Raw genomic sequence first — 20,702 nt, forward strand, 5'->3', positions numbered from 1 at the left:
CATCTCCCAGCTGCCTTCCCCGCCTGGCTGTTTGTCCCTAGCAGGCAGTAAAGGTTGTTTGTCTTCAGTGCAAGACTTCGGCTGGAGAAACTTTGAAGTCTTCACCATGACTCTGTGTCACCTACTGTTCCTGTCAGCACGGTGAGATAAACCTGATGGGCTCAAGGTGTCCGGTCTAATTCCTTTATTGACACATAGTCTTGTCTTCAAACACTTGTGTAAATGAGTAAGTGTGGAGATAGTAATGTGTCATTAATGGCCTGCCAGATAAGTGCCCTTGTTGATGTGCTGGCCTTCCCTTCCTAAGGCCCTAACAACCCCCACATCTTACAAATTAGCACCTCACCGAGATCAAAGATGTGGCTTTTCTTTCTTTTACCTACCGACAGGGCTTAGCCACCCAGGCCCTCTGGCCTGCTCACGTCCCCCCAGGTACAGAGCAAGCGATGGAACTGTCCCGCATCCCAGGTAGGATTTCTGCCATAACCTACACATTTTCTGTAAAAACACAGTAGTTCCCTCTTAAACATCGGCCCTCCTTCTTATATTTTAATCATGAATCACAGAACCATAGAATCCTTAGAACTGGAGAGGACCCTTAAAGGTCATCTGCAATGAACAGGGACACCTACAGCTCCATCAGGTTGCCCAGAACCTGGTCCAGCCTGACACTGAATGTTGCCAAGGATAAGGAATCCACCACCTCTCTAGGCGACCTGTGCCAGTGCCTCACCATCCTTATTGTGAAAAACTTCTTCCTTATATCCAATCTAAATCTCCCCTATTGAGTCTGAAACCATTTCTCCTTGTCCGACCATAGCAGACCCTGCTAGAGTCTGTCCCCTTCTTTCCTGTGGCTCCCCTTTAGATACTGATAGGCCACTCTCAGGTCAGCTCGCAGCCTTCTCTTCTCCAGGTTGCACAACCCCAGCTCTCTCAGCCTGTCCTAATAGGGAAGGTGTTCCATCCCTTGGATCATTTTTGTGGCCTTCCTCTGGATGCACTCTAACAGCTCCATGCCTCTCCTGCACTGAGGACTCCACATCTGGACGCAGTGCTCCAAGTGAGGCCTCACCAGCACAGAGCAGAGGGGCAGGATCACCTCCCTCGACTTGCTGACCATGCTGCTTTGGATGCAGACCAGGGTACAGTTGGCTTTCTGGGCTGCAAGGCACAGTGCTGGCTCATGCTCCAGCACCAGTACCATCCACCATCCATCCACCAGTACCCCCCAACTACTTTTATTACCTACAGAAGCTGCGGTGAAAGCAGTAAAATACTCTCAAGACTTATGATTTCAAATGTATTGTGTTTGATTTAAAAGATACTTAATTCCAAACTGCTACTATCCTGACTGAAGGGATTTTGCTTGACCTCCATGGACAGATTTGAAACATGCAATACACACTCATATACCAAAAGAAGACGAGAAACTTTTCATCAAAAGGCTATTTTAATTTTTTCTTGACATGTCATGTAGAACCATGCATCTACATGAGCAGAAGCTGTGGCTAAAAACAACATTATATATAACATCTTTAACATAAGTATAAAGTGAATGCTGGCATGAATGTTATATCACCCATGCTGCAGCTCTCAGTGTTTAAAAGTTATGCACAGTACACAGTGTGCTTTATATAGAAGTGATTTCATTAAAAATAAAAGCACCAGACTTTTTAAAACAAGCAAACAAAAAAAAATAAGATATTAAGATGAAGATGTCGAGGAGGTTGATCAGGTATTCAGGCCAAAGCCAGCCACCTCAGAAGGTAACCAGATCTGGTCACCTGGAGAGGAGTAGAACAAGATTCATGTAATGCAGTCAGTAGGAAACTGTGAAAAGATAGCTATAGGTAAGGCTTGGAAACATTGCCTCTTTTCAGGCAGGGTTCATATCACTTAGGAGGTCTTGAACTACTCACAGCTGGCTTGTGACCTAACACCTTTCTAAAACAACAATCTAAGAAAAGGTCCTTTTTTTCCCAAAGGCACCCTCCCTCTCCTTATGCAATATCTCAGGGATTAAAGCATCTGTTTAGGATGTGGGAGATGCACACTCCTTGCCTGGAGGGGTTTTGACCTAATCTCCAGCATCAGGTGAGCATCCAACCAGCCCAGTGGCACAGGAGCTGGAGGGGAGGGAGGAGAGGAGGTCTCTCCCACAGTCACCCAACGCCATATCACAGCTGGGAGAGAATAAAATCAAAGGCTTGGCAGAATGAAATGGAAAACAAAAACAAAAACAAAAAACCCTCTTTAGAACTGAAGGGAAACAGAAGACATGCGTATCAAGCAACTATGTCAAACTTTCAGAGAGTTACCTTCTTTTTCCCATATGGAGCTAAATGAAATCAGTAAGAGAAATAATGTCTTTATGAAACCAAACTGTACTTTTATCCTGTTTTGCAGAGAGCATATTTCTGCTGGACTGAGATAAGTCCTGAGGCTGCATTTGGTACGTGGCAGGGAAAGGACCATGCTGGCAGTAGCATCTCTCTGCAGTGGACAGGAGACTTCATTAGCTCTTGTGTTAATAAGGCACCATAACTAAAAAAGACAAAACAACAAAAAAAGAAAGGGAATTGGAATATTTTTTAATAGAGTTCCTCTTTTATGCTGTTATATCTCCTCCTACCCAAGAAAGATCTACCAGTGATGCTCCCACAAGTGCAGAGTGGTTGCTGTACTCAGAGGGCAAAACTTTGTCACCTGATTCCCTGAGTTATGGGAGGGTAGGAAAGAAGTTAATTAGAAAGCAAATGCTTTTAGCACATCCAACAAATATTGCCCTGAAAAATGATGTTAGGTTTCCCAAGGTTGTAGTGGCTTGAGCATGCTACTCCTTCAGATACAGAGGTTACATTATACCTTGCCTTCTCCTGCTCTGTTATAGTAAATAATGTCCTGGACATATGTCAGCATTAGCAGTAAGGAAAGTACACGAAATAATTGTCATTAGTGAAAAAAAAAAAAAAGCTATTTTAACTGTATTTTAAGTCAAGTCATTCCATCCACAATAGTAAGGCCTGGAATTCACCTGCTTTGTTACGTGCAAGCTTATGTGTTTAAGTTTGCATTTATGCAAGCATGACAAGTAACTCACATTTTTTACAGCCTGAAATTGAAGATCCTGACCCCATCATCATGTGAGAGCTAGTTCTTCATTAGTCTAGCAGGAATGGAAAGGTGGTCAGGTGGTATCTTTGGAGTAAAAAAGTAATATGTGGGCCCATTTCCAAAACACCAAACTTCTCATACAGACAGTCCAGTGGATATAATCAGTCCCTTTTGTTCAGAAAGATGCATGGTGGCTGAAGGATTGACTTGGAGGAGGTGATGCTTGTTATTTAGTTTTTGAGGAGGTGGGCCTTCACGACCAATGTCCCCCTATGCCTACGGCTCCTGGAGATCTGCAGTAAGCAACAGTGTCCTCTGAAGCCTCAGACATGATGGTGCCTCTGGACTTTCCAGGGCCCATTGCCTCAAAGTGGAAAAGCCACAAAGTGTGCTTTTGCATGTTGTATCCATAGGACTACCCATGAAGCTTGAAGTTTAGACACTAGGGATGGTACTTACTTACCTAAGAGCTGTTTGAGGTGCTGTGGGAGTACATGGAACATCTCCAACCCCTGTTTCTCAAGGTATAGGTCTCCTGTGGGTCCTTGCTCTGCTTGTCCTCTTTGGCTGGAAGTGAAAATAAGTGTTCATAAGGAGTTCTCAAGCTATCTGATGTCAGGCTGCAGCAAAACAGCAAGTGGAAGAGCAGATGTGAGATCTTCCTGCTCAATCTCCTGCCTTCCCTTTTGAAGTGGGAGATTAATGGCCATATCAGATTGTTGACTTTACAAGGGCTGTAGTTGGGGCTAATGTCATAGTGGGATACTTCAAAAGTGGGGGGGCAATGCTCATGTCTGACAAAAGCAGCTAATAAACAAAGATAAATTGAATGCACTTCTAGGTTATTAATGACTTCCCAGCACTGTAATCTCTAGAAATAATAGGGGAATGTTTACTCAGTGGGTTATAGTTTTACTTAGGTTAATGGCAGTTGAATTAGCCAGCAGCTGAGGCGATGCATCAGTGTGGGATTCGCAGCAGCATCCTGCAGGGATGGATCAAACATTATGTCTTGGGTTGTGGGAGAAGGAAAGCTCAGCTGTGTCCTCCATCTTCTCCAGTATGTGGAGACACTTGGGAAAAATAATTGGAAATGCTCTCTGTCCAGCACCACGTGGAAGTAGAAGAGCTCTGTTTATCTGCCCCTGTTTGCCTAGTCTTTCTTCTTCATCTTCAAAGCACTTGACTAACATTATCCCATTAACGTCCTGGTGAGAAAGGTAAGCAACAGCCAATGGGGACAGGCCTTGGTGCTTCTGACATTCAGAAGCAATGTCAGGAACAAGCAGAACGGTGCTTTTGGTACATCCTTTCCCCAGGTTAATGAGGTGGCATGGGAAAAGGGAGCAAAATAAATTTTAGGAAGAATGGTTGACCTTGTCGATCTCTATGATGGCAAAGCAGGTTTGGCTGTTTTCACTCAGCATGTAGTACCTAAGGGATGTTAGAGCAGCACACAGCCATCCCCAGGTCTCTGTTCCTCCGCCTTGATCCCCCTGGATGATCCTTGTGGCTTCAGGTGCATAGCCTCCCCTCTGCCCTCCAGGGCGAAGCTCCATCCCCATCCCCCACATGGGGCTCCCCACTGCTGGGCTTTCCCCATATCCCTCAAAATAAGGGTGAGAAAAGTTCAATTCTCCTCAAGTCCTGCTCCTGTCAGGGTAGAGGTTTGAAAAGTCAGGACTTTTCCCCCTTTTGTAAAATGTTTTTCCTCTTTGCTCATGGCTGCCAGTGGAAGTTGAGTCAAAGTGTGGTCTGAGCCACTGAGGTTTATTTTTCTATCACTTTTCTCAACTGTTCAAATACTGTAATTTCTGCATGTGATTCATCTGATGGCTGTCTTTCCCTGCTCTACACAGTAGATCGACTATAGGTGACGGTTCTTTAAGGAAGAATTTATTATTTTTTCCCCTCTTTCTCTGTCTTCCTTCCAGCCCCAAATCACTGAGAAAGAACTTAGCAGCCTGGGGTGGGTATCAGGAGGTGGTGAAAGCCATACATTTTTAAGGAAAAGCTAGTTAAAGAACTATTATGGAAATAGTTGGAGGAAGGGACAGGACTGCAGTCACAGAATCCTCTCATTTGCAAAGTTCCATTCTCAATGATTTCCCATCTGCAGCAAGAAAATGGTAGTGAATGACATCTGGCATCTCACGTCAAATTAAAAACTTCATAATTAGAAGAAAATAAAATCCCCTGTGCTTTGGTCCCCAAGGGTGCTTGGTCGCGCAAAGGGCAGAGGGGAACCAAACACATCCAATTTTCCACACGCCAGCATTTCAGTGCCAGCCTGAGAGCCGTCGGCCACCTGCTGAGTGGGGCTGCCGCTCACCCTCCCACCTTCCTGCCGCCCGCTGTGGCAGGGGCACACAGCATGAGCGGGATGATTTATGGGCTGGCTGCTGCGCACAAAGACGGGCGGCGGAAGTTGGAGCTCTCCCACCACTGCGCTTTCAAGGTTGCTGGGGCTGAGCTGCTGCACAGATGAGGCCATGGCACTGGGAATGGTGTTTACTCTGTGTTTTTTAGTTCCAAAAAAAAAAAAAAAAAAAATCTGTATATTGATTTTCACCACTGTTGTCTGTCGGTTTTTATGTAGAGAGGCTTCTGCCTTTTGGCATGCATCCCATAGGATTCCCCATGCCTCCACTGTCCACCTTTCCATCCACGTCAGCCCTCATCCTCCTCCACCTGCTTTATTCCTATTCAGTTTTCCTCCACTACCTCTACATGGTTGGGTCTGTGCCTGTTGCAGCTGACCAAACCAAAGGTTGCAGTCTCCCATATGACTAGGATGAGAGATGCCATATCTTGGTCCAGATTTCAACATTTGCCATTAGCGCCCTAAGTCTCCATAACTTTCAGCATTTAACAAAAGCTGAAGAAGTGTAGTGTTCCCTATGTGTACCCTGGGGTTGATCTACTTTCGAGATAGCATTAATTGTCCAGTAGCATACCATTAAGGCAAACAAACCTGCTTTATTTTTATTTTATTTTACTACCAAAGATTCACTTGGGAAAGGATCCTCATGCTGATTCTCTGACTTTTTCTCCTTTTTGCTGATTCTTTGGTGCTTACTTGCATCACCTGCAAACGCAAGTCTATGCTCAGCCTGCATCCCTCTACACTGCACATGCAAAGTCTGATCCACACAAGAGCGAATCCCTGTTACTTTTTTTGTTCCTGGCATACTTTTTGACTTGTGGTATTAATCCTGGTAAACAAAGATTAAATTCTTATTTCACATCCTTTTTCTTTTATACATTAAATAAGCACCCTGGTGAAAGCATCCATGGCTTATGGAACCCCCCATAAAGGGATATTCAGGTTGTATATTATGGAAAATTTCTTCTCCAAAAGAGTGGTCAGGTGCTGGAATGGGCTGCCAGGGAGGTGGTGGAGTCACCATCCCTGGAGGTGTTCAAGAAACATTTAGATGTCATACTGGGGTAATGGGTTAGCAGGGAAGCATTGGTGATAGACAGATGATTGGACTGGATGATCTTGGACGTCTTTTCCAACCTTAGTGATTCTGTGATCCTTGTTAAAGAGAATGTGCTGTTACCTTTTTTCGATAAGCAAGCAAATGTGAAGTATTTTAATTTTGTGTGGTTATCCCATATCCTTAGCATGATTCTAAATCTCTTTTGAAAGAAAAAAAAAAAAAGGAGAAAGTATAGTAGAAAGTACAGTCCTTTGTCATAAGGCTGGGACAGCCAGTAGGATGGCAGTTACCATGATATTAATGTGTATGTATGTAATGAAAGCATTAGTATGTATCTAAATTTGGATTATATACTGATATTTTTAAACTACCATCAGGAATATAAGCATTTCGTTTTTCACTTAGGGTTGAACGAGGGAGGGAAACAACAAGTTTCCCTGAAACTGAATGAAAAATAACACTTCAAAGTATCTGACTGTATTGAGACAGGAAATACTGCAACAGGAGTTCTTGCACTGGTTCATCACGGTGTTGGATGCAGTTAAAGGAAAAGTTTGCATGAGCCTTCCACAGCAAATCAAAATGTTTCAATGAAGCAAAACAGCTTTGAAGGGACCACCTACCATAAACATTATTCTGAAAGACTAAATTCTTAGCACAAGCATCCAAAGAGTAAATGATAAACAGATGAGGACGCAAACTGAAATTTTGCAGTTGTCACTTTAACTTTCTGCATGTGAAATACCCCTCTTAAAAGGGTAGCAGAGATGTTTGTTATTAACAGCATCACTTTATTTACATACACAGCACCAAGTACGATCCACTTAATCCAGTGCTTGAAGGGCTGATGCCTCAGCTGCCAAAGTACAGTTTCACTACAACAGTATGACTTATTCTTGCTGAGCACTGCCCTGATGCCTCCATTACAGTGATCAGCTTCAACTGAGTTTTTAAATCTTTAGATGTTCTAACACATCCAGATATTTCAATATGTGGAATTTCAAGTCTATTTCCAGGCACATACACAATATATTACTGAATGCAGTGGCTGTAATGCAGACTCTGGCATTTAAGAAACACGGATTGGTATTTTTGTTCCTTTCCATGATGCTGGCCATCTCTTTTGGACTTCCAAAGTGTTCTCCAGCATCTTTCATCCATCGTTCACACCTGTTCTGCTGTGCATTTGCATTAGTTTCCAAACTAATGCTCTAATGCTGACACTATTTTATAAATTGTACGAGTTTGACAACTCATACTGCATTTCTCATGCATCACCTTGCTTTATTGCCGCTATCTGTTTGAAGTCAAATTTAAGGAAAAAATGAGAATATGGCTTTGAAAGTGCCAACCAAATTCACTTGAACACAATAGTCACCTCAGTATATCAAGAGCTGTGTGTGCAGAGGATATTTGTTACAGCAAAAAATAAAAAAATAAAAAAATAAACATATTTTGCTGTCCGAAGAAGTCCTGTCTCTGTAAAAATTTCACAGTGTTCTGAAGAAAAAAGAAAAAGAAAAAAAACAAAAACAACCTGAAACATGAGGGAAGTAATGTCCCAGGCCAAATGAAATACAACCACAGGGCTCATTTGTAATGAATAAACAAGCAAATAAAAGGCTCTAATGAGCAAACTGTTTGCCTTTCACAAGAAGCTGTGGATGGAGCTCTGAGTTCCCAAGTGCTGGAACCCAGCAGCTTCTGGCAGTCACAGGCCTCCTGGTGAATCATCCCCAGCATTTACAAATATGTTCCTAGCCAGTAAATTAAAAATAAAATAAAAAATCCGTAGTTTAATGCAATTAATAGTCTGAGGAAATCCTTGCCTTCCCCTGCTTTTCAGTTCTTGCTTTCTCCTCCCATGAGCCATTGTGTGAGATGCACAGATTCACAATAAACTGCACATATTTGGCATTATCACTGCTAAGACCATTTATGCTTCATTGGCAAGCCTCATCAATATCTGCAAGCCATGCTACTAGATTTGAAAACAATAACTGAGCCTATCAAAGCTTTCTAATTGCTAATGGATGACATATCTCTCCATGAAATCACTCTGTGCCATCCTTTTTCTTTGGGCAAGCTTGTTGATGATGATAGAAATGGTTAAAACAATTTGCAATGACTGTTCCTCCTTGTTGTCTGGATGTAGATGTGTCTGCAGTCTCTCTGCTTGCTTCACCCATCACTGTCTGTTTCCTAAGATCTTGAAATAAGAAGTGTTAAGCTGCCACAGCTGCAATAGAAGTACTCAGTCTGGACTCTTTCAGTTCTGAAAGTATAACATCCCAACCTACCTGGTTACATGTCTCTTCAATAGTAGAAATGACATTGCTAAATGTCACCTTCTGGCAAAACTGGGCATCGAGTAGAGAACAAGGCATCCTAACCATAAATAAGGCATTTGCTAACTGATCTGAGGGTTTAGCATCTTCTTGGCCCCAGAATTAAATTTTCATTTCCAAGGAGAGAGTCTTTTGCTGTAATCCCTTCAATATTTTAACACCAGTGAACCTAGAATTTCCAGATGGGAATTTGATACAAACCCTAGTACACTTGGCATGCTCACTCCCAATTATCACCTCCTTTAATTACCATGCTCCAATATCATTTTTTTTAAAACGCTTTTCCCCTATTCCTAATTTGGAAAGTGCACAAATCCCTCCAGTCCAGGCCATAGCCCACCTTTGTGGGTCCCAAATTACATGTGGTCTCTCTTGAAGAAAATGCAGCTGTCCCATGTAATGGTGCTCCACAGAGGGCCTTTGAGTGTGTATCCAATTCCTATGAAGCCAAGAGGAGAGGTCTTCTCACTTTGGGGCGAGCTCTGGCTGCTAGTGGTAACTCAAGAGGTTGTACTCTGCATCTGGGAATTTCATGGTCAAATTCCAGCTGTTTCACTATGAGGAGCTCATATCTCCAACCTCACCTACCCGAGAACAAGGTGTCAACACAGAGCAAGTTTTTGGGTGTTCCGTATTACTGGCCATGACCGAAGGTGATGGGGACTTGAAATGGGGATGCGGTTTCAGTGTACATTCCACATTGGGATCCCCTACAACAGGGTTTGCAAACAGCTACCTTTTGCTCCATGGCTGATGGACTTTAGCTTGTGTGCATCCGTGTCAGGTTTAATGAAAGGATCCTGGGCAAAATCTGTTCATCTGCAGTCTCTCATTTCAATGCATCCTTAAGTATACTGTGTGCATCCTGGGGAACTGGTAACCTACTATCAAGTGCCAGATACTGTGAAATGTGGAGCAGTTCCTGGGTGGTGCAACTCCCCAGGAGCTCCCAGAAGTCTCTCAGCACTTTGCAGTACCAGGCAAAAACAGGGAGAGTTATTCCAAGGTCTGCAAACCAAAGCAAGGATCCAATCCAAAGCCAGCTCTTGCCCTGTGTTATTTGTATCTTGCTATGTTTAACTCTAGATCACAGTTTTTAGTAAATTGGGCTTGAAAATTATTCGAGCAGGTTAGAATTTGGCTGGCAGTTGGCAAACCTTGGGTAGTTATTTCCTGTTCCTGTTATTTAGCTGCTTTTATGCTTGTCAGAGTTAATGCAGCAGCTTGTAGCAGCAGACATCTCTCCTCTTTAGGCTGGAAAATCTATATGGGAACATGGATGATGGTCTTGCTCTGTGAATAGTGGCAACCAGCTCAGCTACTTGAAAATCCTGAGATGGGCTTGTGGTGATGGTCAGCAGCAGAATGTGGGCTCTTCCAACTTCAGTTCATGGGTTTGGGTACCAGGTCTGCAAGCACTCCTGCAAATAATCCATTTGTTCCTGAAAAAACTGGTGTGCTCACCAGTCCTCTGGGCATTAATTGTGGTTCCATTGTGTATTGTGAAATATGCATATTTTTTTCCATTTTGCCAACAAACAAACATGATGACGCAGGGATTAGTTTCTGCAATGAAGCTGTGCAATGAGGCTGAGCCCTTCTGCATGCTGCGGTGCTATAAAGCTGCAGAATGACTATTAATACGAGTTGCATGGTGGCTGAGCACAGGACATTCTGCTTTCTTTTCCAAATCAATGAAATTAAAGGAAGACCAACAAGCTCACATGCAACAGCTGGTCAAAAAGCACTTTAAAATGGCAGCCACCCAGGGTGTTGACCACACAGGAGTGCTGCTTGACAAAAAAAGCATCCCTTGGCTGATCATCAAGCCATCCTTAATCTAATCATCATTTCAGTACTGTGCTCTAATTCACTTCAGTGCTTGTGGAGCATCATGCTTTCTTTTCAGCACTTTATTTCACCTTACTATTTCAGCAAAACAAAAGAGATGTTATAAACACGGGTCTGAATATTTTTCTTCTCTCCTCTTCAACTGTACTGAAACTTCTGATGCAGCAAATTAAGAGGTATCAAGTCTTTAGATAAAAGACCTAAGAATTATAGAAATGTAGGTTTTATTAATGGAGACAAAACACCGTCTTGTATCTCTTCATTGCCCCCTGTTCTTTAAGCTGCCCTTCAGCGTTAACTGTATTCAAGATGCTTATTCTCCCAAAACTGTACTTTTCATCTCACAGTAGCTTCATTTCTACTTAATTAGTAAACAGTTCAAGTGCAGCGAGACTCCTTCTTCGCTTTCTACCAACACACAGCATAGTTTCACTTTCAGTGTAAGACCACGGCCAAAAAAAGCATAATTGTCATTGCTATCCTGCCCGATGTGTGAGCATTGGTAAGCAGACATCTCTGGCAAGAAGTCAGATAATTATAAGGCTGAGCTCCACCAAATAATGCAAAATTGAAACCATTCGGGCCATCGTGGTTTCTGGGATACTTCTTGCTTGAGTGAAATTTACTCACATGAAGAAGGGTTGGCTGCTGCTGAGACATGGTTTTGGGCAAGAAGGATTGAGTTTAATTTAATCCTAACCAGAGCAAACCTGGGCTATTTGTGTGCATTCTTTGTGAGTACAACAGTGCAAACGCTTTCTTAGGCATCCCCTGGGGTGCAGCACTGGGGGAAAATGCAAAGAATTTACCTTCTTACCACTTATAGAGTATACATGGTAATGCACATGCTACTTTTGCTTGATGATTATAGTTATTTTCCCTCTTATTTTTTATGATTTGCACCAGTTAAGTACAAGACCAGCTGCTGGTCATCATGGGGCCACAGCAGATAGATTTTCTTTGAGTGCTGAGTTGGAGGAAAAAGCAGCTTAGAAATAAGGGCAAGGAAGGACTCTCCTGAATCTTGGGGAAAAAGGAGTGATGCCCTAGTTGTAGGGAGACATGAAGGCTACTCTACTCTTAGTGGGCACATGGGCAGCTTTATGGGTTTTTGCTGGTACACCTCTCCCTGTAGAGCTTTGAAAGAGCTTGGTCTTTCAAGGACCTAGTCAGGCTCAAAACTTGGCTAATCTGGCATATGGACAGTGGCACGGTTTTGCTGTTCTGCTAGAAATTGAGCCCTGTTGGCCTTCTCTCATTTTGTACCCTGATTAATGTGCTTTGAGGAATGACATGTGATGCCAGCACCTGATAAGCATTCCCAGGATGAGAGGTGTTTGTGAGCATCATCAGCTGAAACACGAGTTTTGCAAGGCACAAAGCCCTCTCAATTCCAGGTTCCACAGCAAGAAAACATACCAAGCTCTCTTGCTTACCTAGCCCAGAACGAGTCATAAGAAGAATTAAATAGAAATACAAATGGAGGGAATTCAGATGGTAGAGGCTTTGCTTTTGCCACCTGAAAAGAAAATAGATTTGGGGCAGAAAACAAGATGCTCTTGGGATGCCTCCAACAACCACTCCTTCAGTACTGCACCATGAGCTGATCCAGAACCAAATCTAACTTTAATCAGATTAGAGAAACTTCAAAAAAACTGAGTTGAAGAGAGTGTAAAGAGCTGAACCTGGCTGTGTAACCCATGATGGTGGGAATAGCTGCAGAAAAGCTCTAGGCTGAAAGTAAACAGCATACAAACACGTGAGTTCCTCGACATGCAACATATATGACTTTTTCTGGGGTCATTTCACTTTAAAACAAAATTTGTTTTGGGTCCCTGTTTTGCTAGACTGTCAATCCTTTAAACACAACAGGGTTGGTTCCTAGTTGGGGAATAACCACAAGCCAATTAGAAGTTAAATTGTTGAGCAGTATGCATCTAATTGATGTCTCTACTTTCTGCCTACTATTTTTAGCCCTTGGACGAAGCTGCAGCTCCACAGAGGGTATAATTATGTTTATTTAAAAGCAACATGTACCTCAGTGAGAAAAATAAAATCCAGCAGGCAGAGCTGTTTTTTACCAAATATACATGGGTGGGTGGTACACTTCAGGTCTAGACTGCTCTTTCTCTCATGTACTCCATCTCACATTGGGCACATGCCCTTTTTGTTTCAACACTATGCCCACAATAGGTGTGCATACGTGCTTTGATGCAAAGTGTATCTTCTCGATTCTTTTATCGTCATTCATTGTTATCTATTATCAGCATTTCATGGAGTCATCAAATCAGACTGGCTTAGGTTGGAGAAGCCCTTAAAGATCATCTAGTTTCAACTGCACTGCCATGGGCAGGGCTGACAATGCTAGATCAGGGCCCCATCCAGCCTAGCTTTGGGTGCCTCCAAGTATGGGGCACCCACACGCTCTCTGGGCAGCCCGTGCCAGTGTCTAACAACTCTCTTTAAAGTTGTCTCTTTAAAGTAAAAAAATCTTTTCCTAATGTCTAACCTAAATCTCCCCTCTTTTCGTTTAAAGCCATTCCTCCTCCTTCTACCACTATCAAACTGTGTAAAAAGTCAGCCTGACTCCTACTTGTAAGCTATCTTCAAGTATTGGAAGGCTGCAAGAAAAATCTTCCCAGAGTCTTCTTTTCTCCAGGCTAAACAAGCCCAACTCCCTCAACCTTTCTTCATAGGAGTGGTTCTCCACTTTGATCATCTTCGTGGCCGTCCTCTGGACCCACTCCAACAGCTACACATCCTTCTTGTACTGGGGGACCCAGGCTTGGACACAGTACTGCAGATGGGGCCTCACATGGTCAGAGTAGAGGGGGACAATCACCTCCCTCCCGCTGCTGCCATTCCTCTGTTAATGCTGCCCAGGATACCATTGGCCTTCCAGGGTGCAAGAGCACAGTGCTGGCTCATGTCCAGTCTCTCGTCCACCAGGACCCCCAAGTCCTCAGTAAGGCTGCTCTCAATGAGTTCTTCTCCCAGTTGGTACACGTATCTGGGATTTCTCTGATCCAAGTGCAACACCTTGCGTTTGGCCTTGTTAAATCTCATTAGATTCTTATGTGTTCACTTTTCAAGTGTGTCCAGGCCTCTCTGGATGGTGTCTTTCCTTTTTATTGTGTCAACTGCATCACTGAGTTTGATGTCATCTGAATACTTGCTGAGGATACACACAGCCCCACTGTCTATCTTGTTGATAAAGATGCTGCAAAGCACAAGTCCCAAAACAGTCCCTGGGTGACACCACTCATCACCAGCCTCTACCTGGACATAGAGTTGCTGACAGCAATCTTCTTGCTATGACCATCCAGTCAATTCTTTATCCACTGAACAGTCCAGCCTTCAAATCCATGTCTTTCCAATTTAGAGATAAGAAAACGGTGAAGGACTATGTCAAAGACTTTGCACAAGTCCGAGTAGATGACATCAGTTGCCCCTCCTTTGCCCACCAATGCCATCACTCCATTGTAGAAGGCCCAAAAGACTTGTACACATACAGCATCATGAGGTGGTCTCAGATTTGCTCTGCTCTTACAGTGGGAGGGATTTTGCCCCCCAAACTCCTGCTTAGGAGCTCAGGGACATGTGAAGCATTAGAAACCTGACTGGCCATGAAGGCTGAGGCAAAGAACTCATTAAGTACCTCAGCCTTCTCCATGTGAGAGGAGGCCAGTCCTCTCTTCATTTATCAGAGTGGGTACAATTTCCTTAGCCTCTCTTCTGCCCAGTGTAGCAAAAGGATACCTTCCTGTTGTTTTTCACAGCCAAGTTCAATTCCATCTGTGCCTGGACTTCCCTGACTCCATCCCTGCACATCTGGACATCCCTAGCATCCCTATATTCTTCCCACTTCCACTGTGTACAGTTTTCCCTTTTTTCCCTCAGCCTGATCAGCAGGTCCTTGCTCAGCCATACTGGTTTCCCACCTCATCTGCCTGGTTTCTTATTCTGCAGGATGGAGAATAAGAAACCTGCGCTCTCAGAAAGGCATTCTTAAAATGCTTTCAACTCTGCTACATTCCTTTGTCCCTAAGCACAGCTTCCCATCAGATCTCATCCAACGATTCCTCAAACAGCCTCAAGTTTGCTCTCCTGAAGCTCGGTATCCTGACTCCACTCTTAGCCAGGTCCATATTCCTCCCTCTGTCTGGGTTTCTGCCTCAGCACAGCTGTTGCAGCGGATGGTCAACCATGTTTCTTCCAATACAGTGCCACAACCTTGTGTTCCCAGATGAGAGGAGCAGACTGCCTAATACCTAACTCCCTCCCTGCTCCCTGAGCATTTTGGATAAGTTTTCAGGTGTTTAAGTAATAATTCTAAGGATGACACTGAAGTGTTTGTGTGTATGTTTCTGGGTGGTTTCCAGCAAGGGCAGGCATAGGAAATGGTTATTTGCTGGAAGTTTTCCCTTAAAGTTTTCTTTTCAAAGTCATGTTACAGGTGGGACTGGCATGGGATATCAAGTTGGATGTCTTGGAAATGAAAACTCCTTTGTTTTCACGCGATATGATGAGTCAGTTAAGGTGTCTTGAGTGGAAGAAGAAGGACAAAGGACACAAATCTCATCAAAAATAGGAGAAGAAAAGGGTCTTTCCACAAACTTGTCAAGTGGGCATAAGAGAGCCAAGAAGCCAGAATTAAATTGTAGGGAAACAATCACACAACAGCTGATGTTGGGTGGCAAGTGAGACCACCAAGTCAGAGCCATAGGAGAAAAGCATGAGACCGTGACACAACTACCATGGACTCATGTTGGGAACCAGAGTGGAGATGAGCAGATTTGTAACATGAAGCACAGTCTGAACGTTGAGGGAGCTTAAGAGCTTTAAGAGCTTTTTTAGCTGGGGGTTACAACGGGAGCTCTGGCTCTGATGAAATACCACATCAGTCATCTTAGCTTTAGGAATGATAAGAAGAGAGATAGGGAGGCTGATTCATGCCTTAAAAAGCTCTGGGAATGGGATGAGGCAGCTATTTCTCTAGCCTGCCCATATGACAACAACTGATCATGACCTCATCAGCTTGCTGCCTTAAAACACCCCAAGGAAGTACGTGAAAATGAGAACTCAGCAAAATCTTGTCTTATTCTTGTTTTTAGTAAGGTCTGATTTTTCTTATTCATTTTCATTTTATGTGTCTGTTGAACAGCACATGTGCGTGCCAAGCCCAACACACTCACACTGCCTTTTTTCAGGAAATTTGCATACATTCTTCTTTCTCAACACAGAGGGATTTCTATTTGTCTCAGTGAAAAAGTCATAAATTTCATTTTAAAAATTCCCACATTGACTTCTCCCATCTCAACGGCTCTGCAAAAAACAGTGCTAAACCAAACCCAGCAGCACACGTTTTATAAAACAAGCTGCAGAACTTCCTCCTAAACAAGAAGCACATGCCCTTGGTCCTTATCTTGTTTGACAGCTTTTGGTGTTAAATCCTCAGACAAGGTTATCAAAGTGATGCTAACAAGGAGGTAATAAAACAGAAATATATGCAAACCAATGTATTTTTCTATTTAAAGTATAGTATAAATAAAAGAAATAAAAAATTGTGATCATTGAGTTACCCACACTTTCCTACAGAATGCACTTAACTCTATGATGAGAAGGTGCTGGTTTTTAATGACAGTGGAGGTACTTAACAATAATGGACTATGCAGCAGTAAGAAGTTGTGACAACAAAGGAAACTCCAGCTTTGAAAGCATCTTGCTTTACTATTTACATTACTTAAACAACGTTCTTTAAATCCACAGGCAATGTTTTCCCACAGCTTAAGGCAGACTCAGATCTAAATACAGATCAAGACACCTAAATAAGAAGAGTTTGCCTTCCTAGGCTGTAGCATTTCTGGCACAGTGAAGAATGACCTAAACAGAGGAGCTGAAGAAGGCCATCAGAAACACCACTGTGGATCCAGCCCCACTGCCAGCGCAGGTTTAAATACTTACTGAGCCCAGGTACTCTTCTGAGGGCAGTGCTTGTGTTACACAGACACATTCGTATCTATGAAGCAGGTGGAGAACACCGTTAGCCTGTGGGACGCATCACCACCATAGGACCTGCCAATGAGACCCTGTGTGAGGTTAGAAAACTCCTGGGGCAGAATGTGGGCTTTTCCCAAATACAGAGCCAAAGTGTAGTGACTTCGATCAGTTGAACAGGGGAAAAAATAAAACACATAGAAACAGGAGGGCTGCAGATAATACCTGGGCTTGCTTGATAGGCACTAGACAGCTTTCAAATATTCACTACTGGCTTCCTGGATTTTCTTTTATGAACTCTAATAACAGGAGGTCAAATAAGAACCTAAAGGGCAGCAAGCAACTCAATATTCAACAGGTCAGTAAACTTCTAGCAGAGGAGGGAACATGAGCTTCTGCTGGGAAATAAGGAACCTGACAACACTATGTGCCACGATGCCACAACTTAAGTCAACCAGGAAAATCTTGATGGGCTTAAAAAGGGGTCTAAGCAAGATTTACACTCAAAAGCTGGACTGAATTATATTTTTTAAGAACATGATACCTAAAAATATATGTGAATGTGTTTATAGCTCAGGAAAACCCTCATCTGAAGAAATTTTCTGTACACATGACTAGTATTTCAGTGCCATGAGTTACAGGAGGGATTTTTCTCTCCCAGTCAATCACTCTGGCTTCCAGAAGCATAAGGACAGAGCCTGGGAAATCCTAGTGTGTGTCTGCTGGGAACTCACCCTACCTCTTCCTGTCGATGCCTCTGTGCAGGGCATGAACTCATGATGTTAACTGCTTCTGAGCTCCTTGGGGCATATAAAAATCCTAAAGCAAGAATTAAAACATCAGTAATTCAGGTTGCCAGGCCTTCCCTTTCACACCCCTATTGCTTTTTTGTTATCAGACATAAGATTTACGGGTTAGAAGTGGTGGTGAGGCACTGTTCACAGGTTGCCCAAGGAGGCTGTGGATGCCCCATCCCTGGAGGCATTCAAGGCCAGGCTGGATGTGGCTCTGGGCAGCCTGGTCTGCTGGTTGGTGACCCTGCACACAGCAGGGGATTGGAACTAGATAGTCATTGTGATTCTTTTCAACCCAGGCCATTCTGTGATTCTATGATCCCACTATATGTCCCTATCTGCCCCCAGAAAGCACCTCTCCAAGCAGGGACTAGAAGCTCTCCCCAACCCATGGGGGGAAAAAATACTTTAATATTGCTCATATCAGTGCTTTGTCTTGACGAAAAAAAAAAAAAAAATTAAAGATAAAGTGATCCCCCTGGAGGGAGAAGGGATCTTCTTGGGTTCTTCACTTTGAATACAGCCTGTGCATCCCTGAATGCAAGATGCAAGTCTCCAAATAGGGAAAGGGATCTGGGTTTGTTCGCTATCTAGGCCATTGCTCATCCCCAGCTCAGGCTGGGCCTTGGCCAGAAGGAACTGCGTTTCTTGCATGAACATTTATGGCCAGGCATTCCTCTGGCTGGTGGAGCTGAGTCTCAGAAACGTGCAGTGCCTGGGACAGCAGAGCCATAGGGAGAGGTCAGCATGGGTTGAGCCATCAGCCTAAAGCTGGTTTGTAGGCAGTGCATGAGGAAGAGCCAGAGAAAAGAGCCCGGGCACCAGAACCAGAGTCTAGAACCCACCTGGCCAGGACCATCTGACCTCTCACTGGGTTGTCACCTTGAAGTGCCCCCCTAACCTCATGGGGCCAGCTGGAAAGCTGCAGAGCAGCACAAGGAATCAGTAGGAGACGGAGGATTAACAGTAAGGCACAAGGTCAAAACAATACAGGAATGCCTGTGTTGCGCTGGTCCTCAGGATTAAAAAATAACAAACAAATCCATATTTGAACGTATTCCGCTACATTTTGGCTTGAGAAGACTTTTCATTCTTTGTTGAGGGACTCAAATCATGCCAAAGCCATTATAATTCTCATGAAACCCCCATCAGGGATACTAATTGAGAAGTGTGCAGTAGACTCAAATGTTTCCATTTTGTGTTTTTGAAAGCACATCCGCCTGTCAGTGCAGGCAGACAAAGTGCTCTGCTAGGAGCCCTCCATCAGGCATGACAAAGATGGATTTTTCACTTTCCGAGGGGGAAATCAGGAAGGAGGATCGATGGGTTGGAGGCTTGGTTTGCCAAGGGTCATGTTTCCAGTGCTGGAGCTCTTGTACAACTACTTACCCTTCTGAAAATCAGCGTCTTGAAAGGAAGCTGAGTTAAAAATTAAAAAGAAAAGAAAAAAGTAGAGCAGCACTTTCTGTGTGTGCCTGACACCCACATGCTTGTAGCCCCACACCACGTTCTCTAAGAGCCAACAGCCAACTGCAGGGCACTGTGGTGCCAGTACCTAAAAAAATAGACAAGAAGCAATAATTACTTGCTCCCCTCGTTATTTCAAAGGGGGGAAATCCTCTCCTGACCCAGCTTGGGACCGAAGGGGCTCAGTCCTACAAGCATCCCTCCCTCCCAGCCAAACCTTTCCTTGGGCTGTGTCCATTTGCATGCCGATGCCTTAATTACTCACCTCAATCGGCCGCTAACGGGTCTGGTCCCTCCCCGGGCTCTGCCCAGAAGCATCCCAAAGGCTCTGGCTTGTCCTCATCCCATCCTCTGCTGTTAATTAGGGACACAGCTCACGCACTGGGGGGGTGGAAGCTGCGAAAAAGTAGTAGTCAGTAAACAGTGATATGCATCACTTCGGAGAGGCTGAGCCCTCCACCAGCCCCCTCCTGCTGAATCATCCCTCTGGAAGGCTCAGCCGCTCTCAGAGAGCTCCAAGTCCAGCCCAGCCTATGCAGGCACCTCCAGAACGGCGCTGCATGGTGGTACTGAAGTGGGCACACTATAGGCTCTTACAGAAATGTCACACATCAAACAAAACCATGCACACAGTGCCTCAGCAAGAACACACACCTCTGACAAATGGGGAATGTGTATTAGATGCTCTTCTGCTGCTCTGAGAAACAAAGCAGAACGGTTTTACTGTTTATCAGTACCAGTAACGATATGTAACTTCTTAGATCACCTCTGATAATGCTTTCAGCTGTATGACCAGGAGCAGGGCATAAACAAGGGGTGTTAAGCCTCCCCCCCCTCACCAAAACCTGCTTACTGTGTCTCCTGCTCATGCTTTGATCTTTTATTTCTCCCCCGTGAATCACTTCACCGATGCCGTCCTGAGACACTGATGTCAACGAGCCGCGGGAGCTGAGCCGGGTGCGGGCAGCAGTAAATTCAAAGCACGAGGACTGCCTCACTCCGTCCTTTCCAAGTCTGATCAGTGCGTGTTCGGCTCCCCATAACCCCCTGCAGGGGGACGTGGAGCCGCTGCCCGGCGGCTGAAGGGGCGGCCCAGGGGCGGTGCTCACGGAGAGGATGCGAAAAGTGAATAGGTGAGAAAGGTTTGATACGATGCGATGCTGAACTGAATGATACTGTTTTGTATGTCATAGAGACGAAATATGTCACCTTATCTCCAGAGCTGAGTGCATCTAAACACCACCCGTGCCTCTGCACGCAGCCAGCTGCTGACACTGCCCCAGTGTGAGTGACTCGTGTTGGGCACAAACGCAACTGCTATGTTGTGGAACAGTGCTTTTTTTTGGTAAAATAATAACTAGTTATAAAAGTAACTGCAGTGCTCAAGCCTTTGAAGCATGACCTCATTTGCTGGGATGCTCCAAGCACCGGTTCAGGCTGCAGCACTAGGAAAACCCATTGCCTGCACTGTGAGCACAGCTGCCCTGAACCAATTCCCTTGGATTAGTGCTGGGCTGGGGCAGCCAGTGCCAACCTCAGACACTCTCTGACATCAGCCACCCTCGCTGCATGGACGCACTGCAGGTAGCTCTGTCAGGCTCTGTTCCTGATATGTCAGCAGTCTGAGCAGCCCCAGAGGTCTCTAAGCAGGAGAGTTAAAGCCACAGGTATTAGTATCGGAG

The 20,702-nt window shown here is 44.3% G+C and overlaps 1 long non-coding RNA gene across 1 annotated transcript; it reads right to left on the reverse strand.

Moving 5' to 3' along the window:
* Positions 1-1,460: 1,460 nt before the first annotated feature.
* Positions 1,461-20,084, reverse strand: LOC146543833 (uncharacterized). Its single transcript, XR_014884803.1, has 7 exons — positions 19,874-20,084; positions 19,286-19,416; positions 18,943-19,108; positions 17,499-17,578; positions 16,727-16,837; positions 3,581-3,684; positions 1,461-2,547 (listed from the first exon to the last, which is right to left on the reverse strand). It is a non-coding gene; the product is annotated as an uncharacterized LOC146543833 (long non-coding RNA).
* Positions 20,085-20,702: the final 618 nt, after the last annotated feature.

Source organism: Meleagris gallopavo, chromosome 8, assembly GCF_905368555.1.
Source record: "Meleagris gallopavo chromosome 8, MGAL_WU_HG_1.1, whole genome shotgun sequence".
NCBI classification, from domain to species: domain Eukaryota; kingdom Metazoa; phylum Chordata; class Aves; order Galliformes; family Phasianidae; genus Meleagris; species Meleagris gallopavo.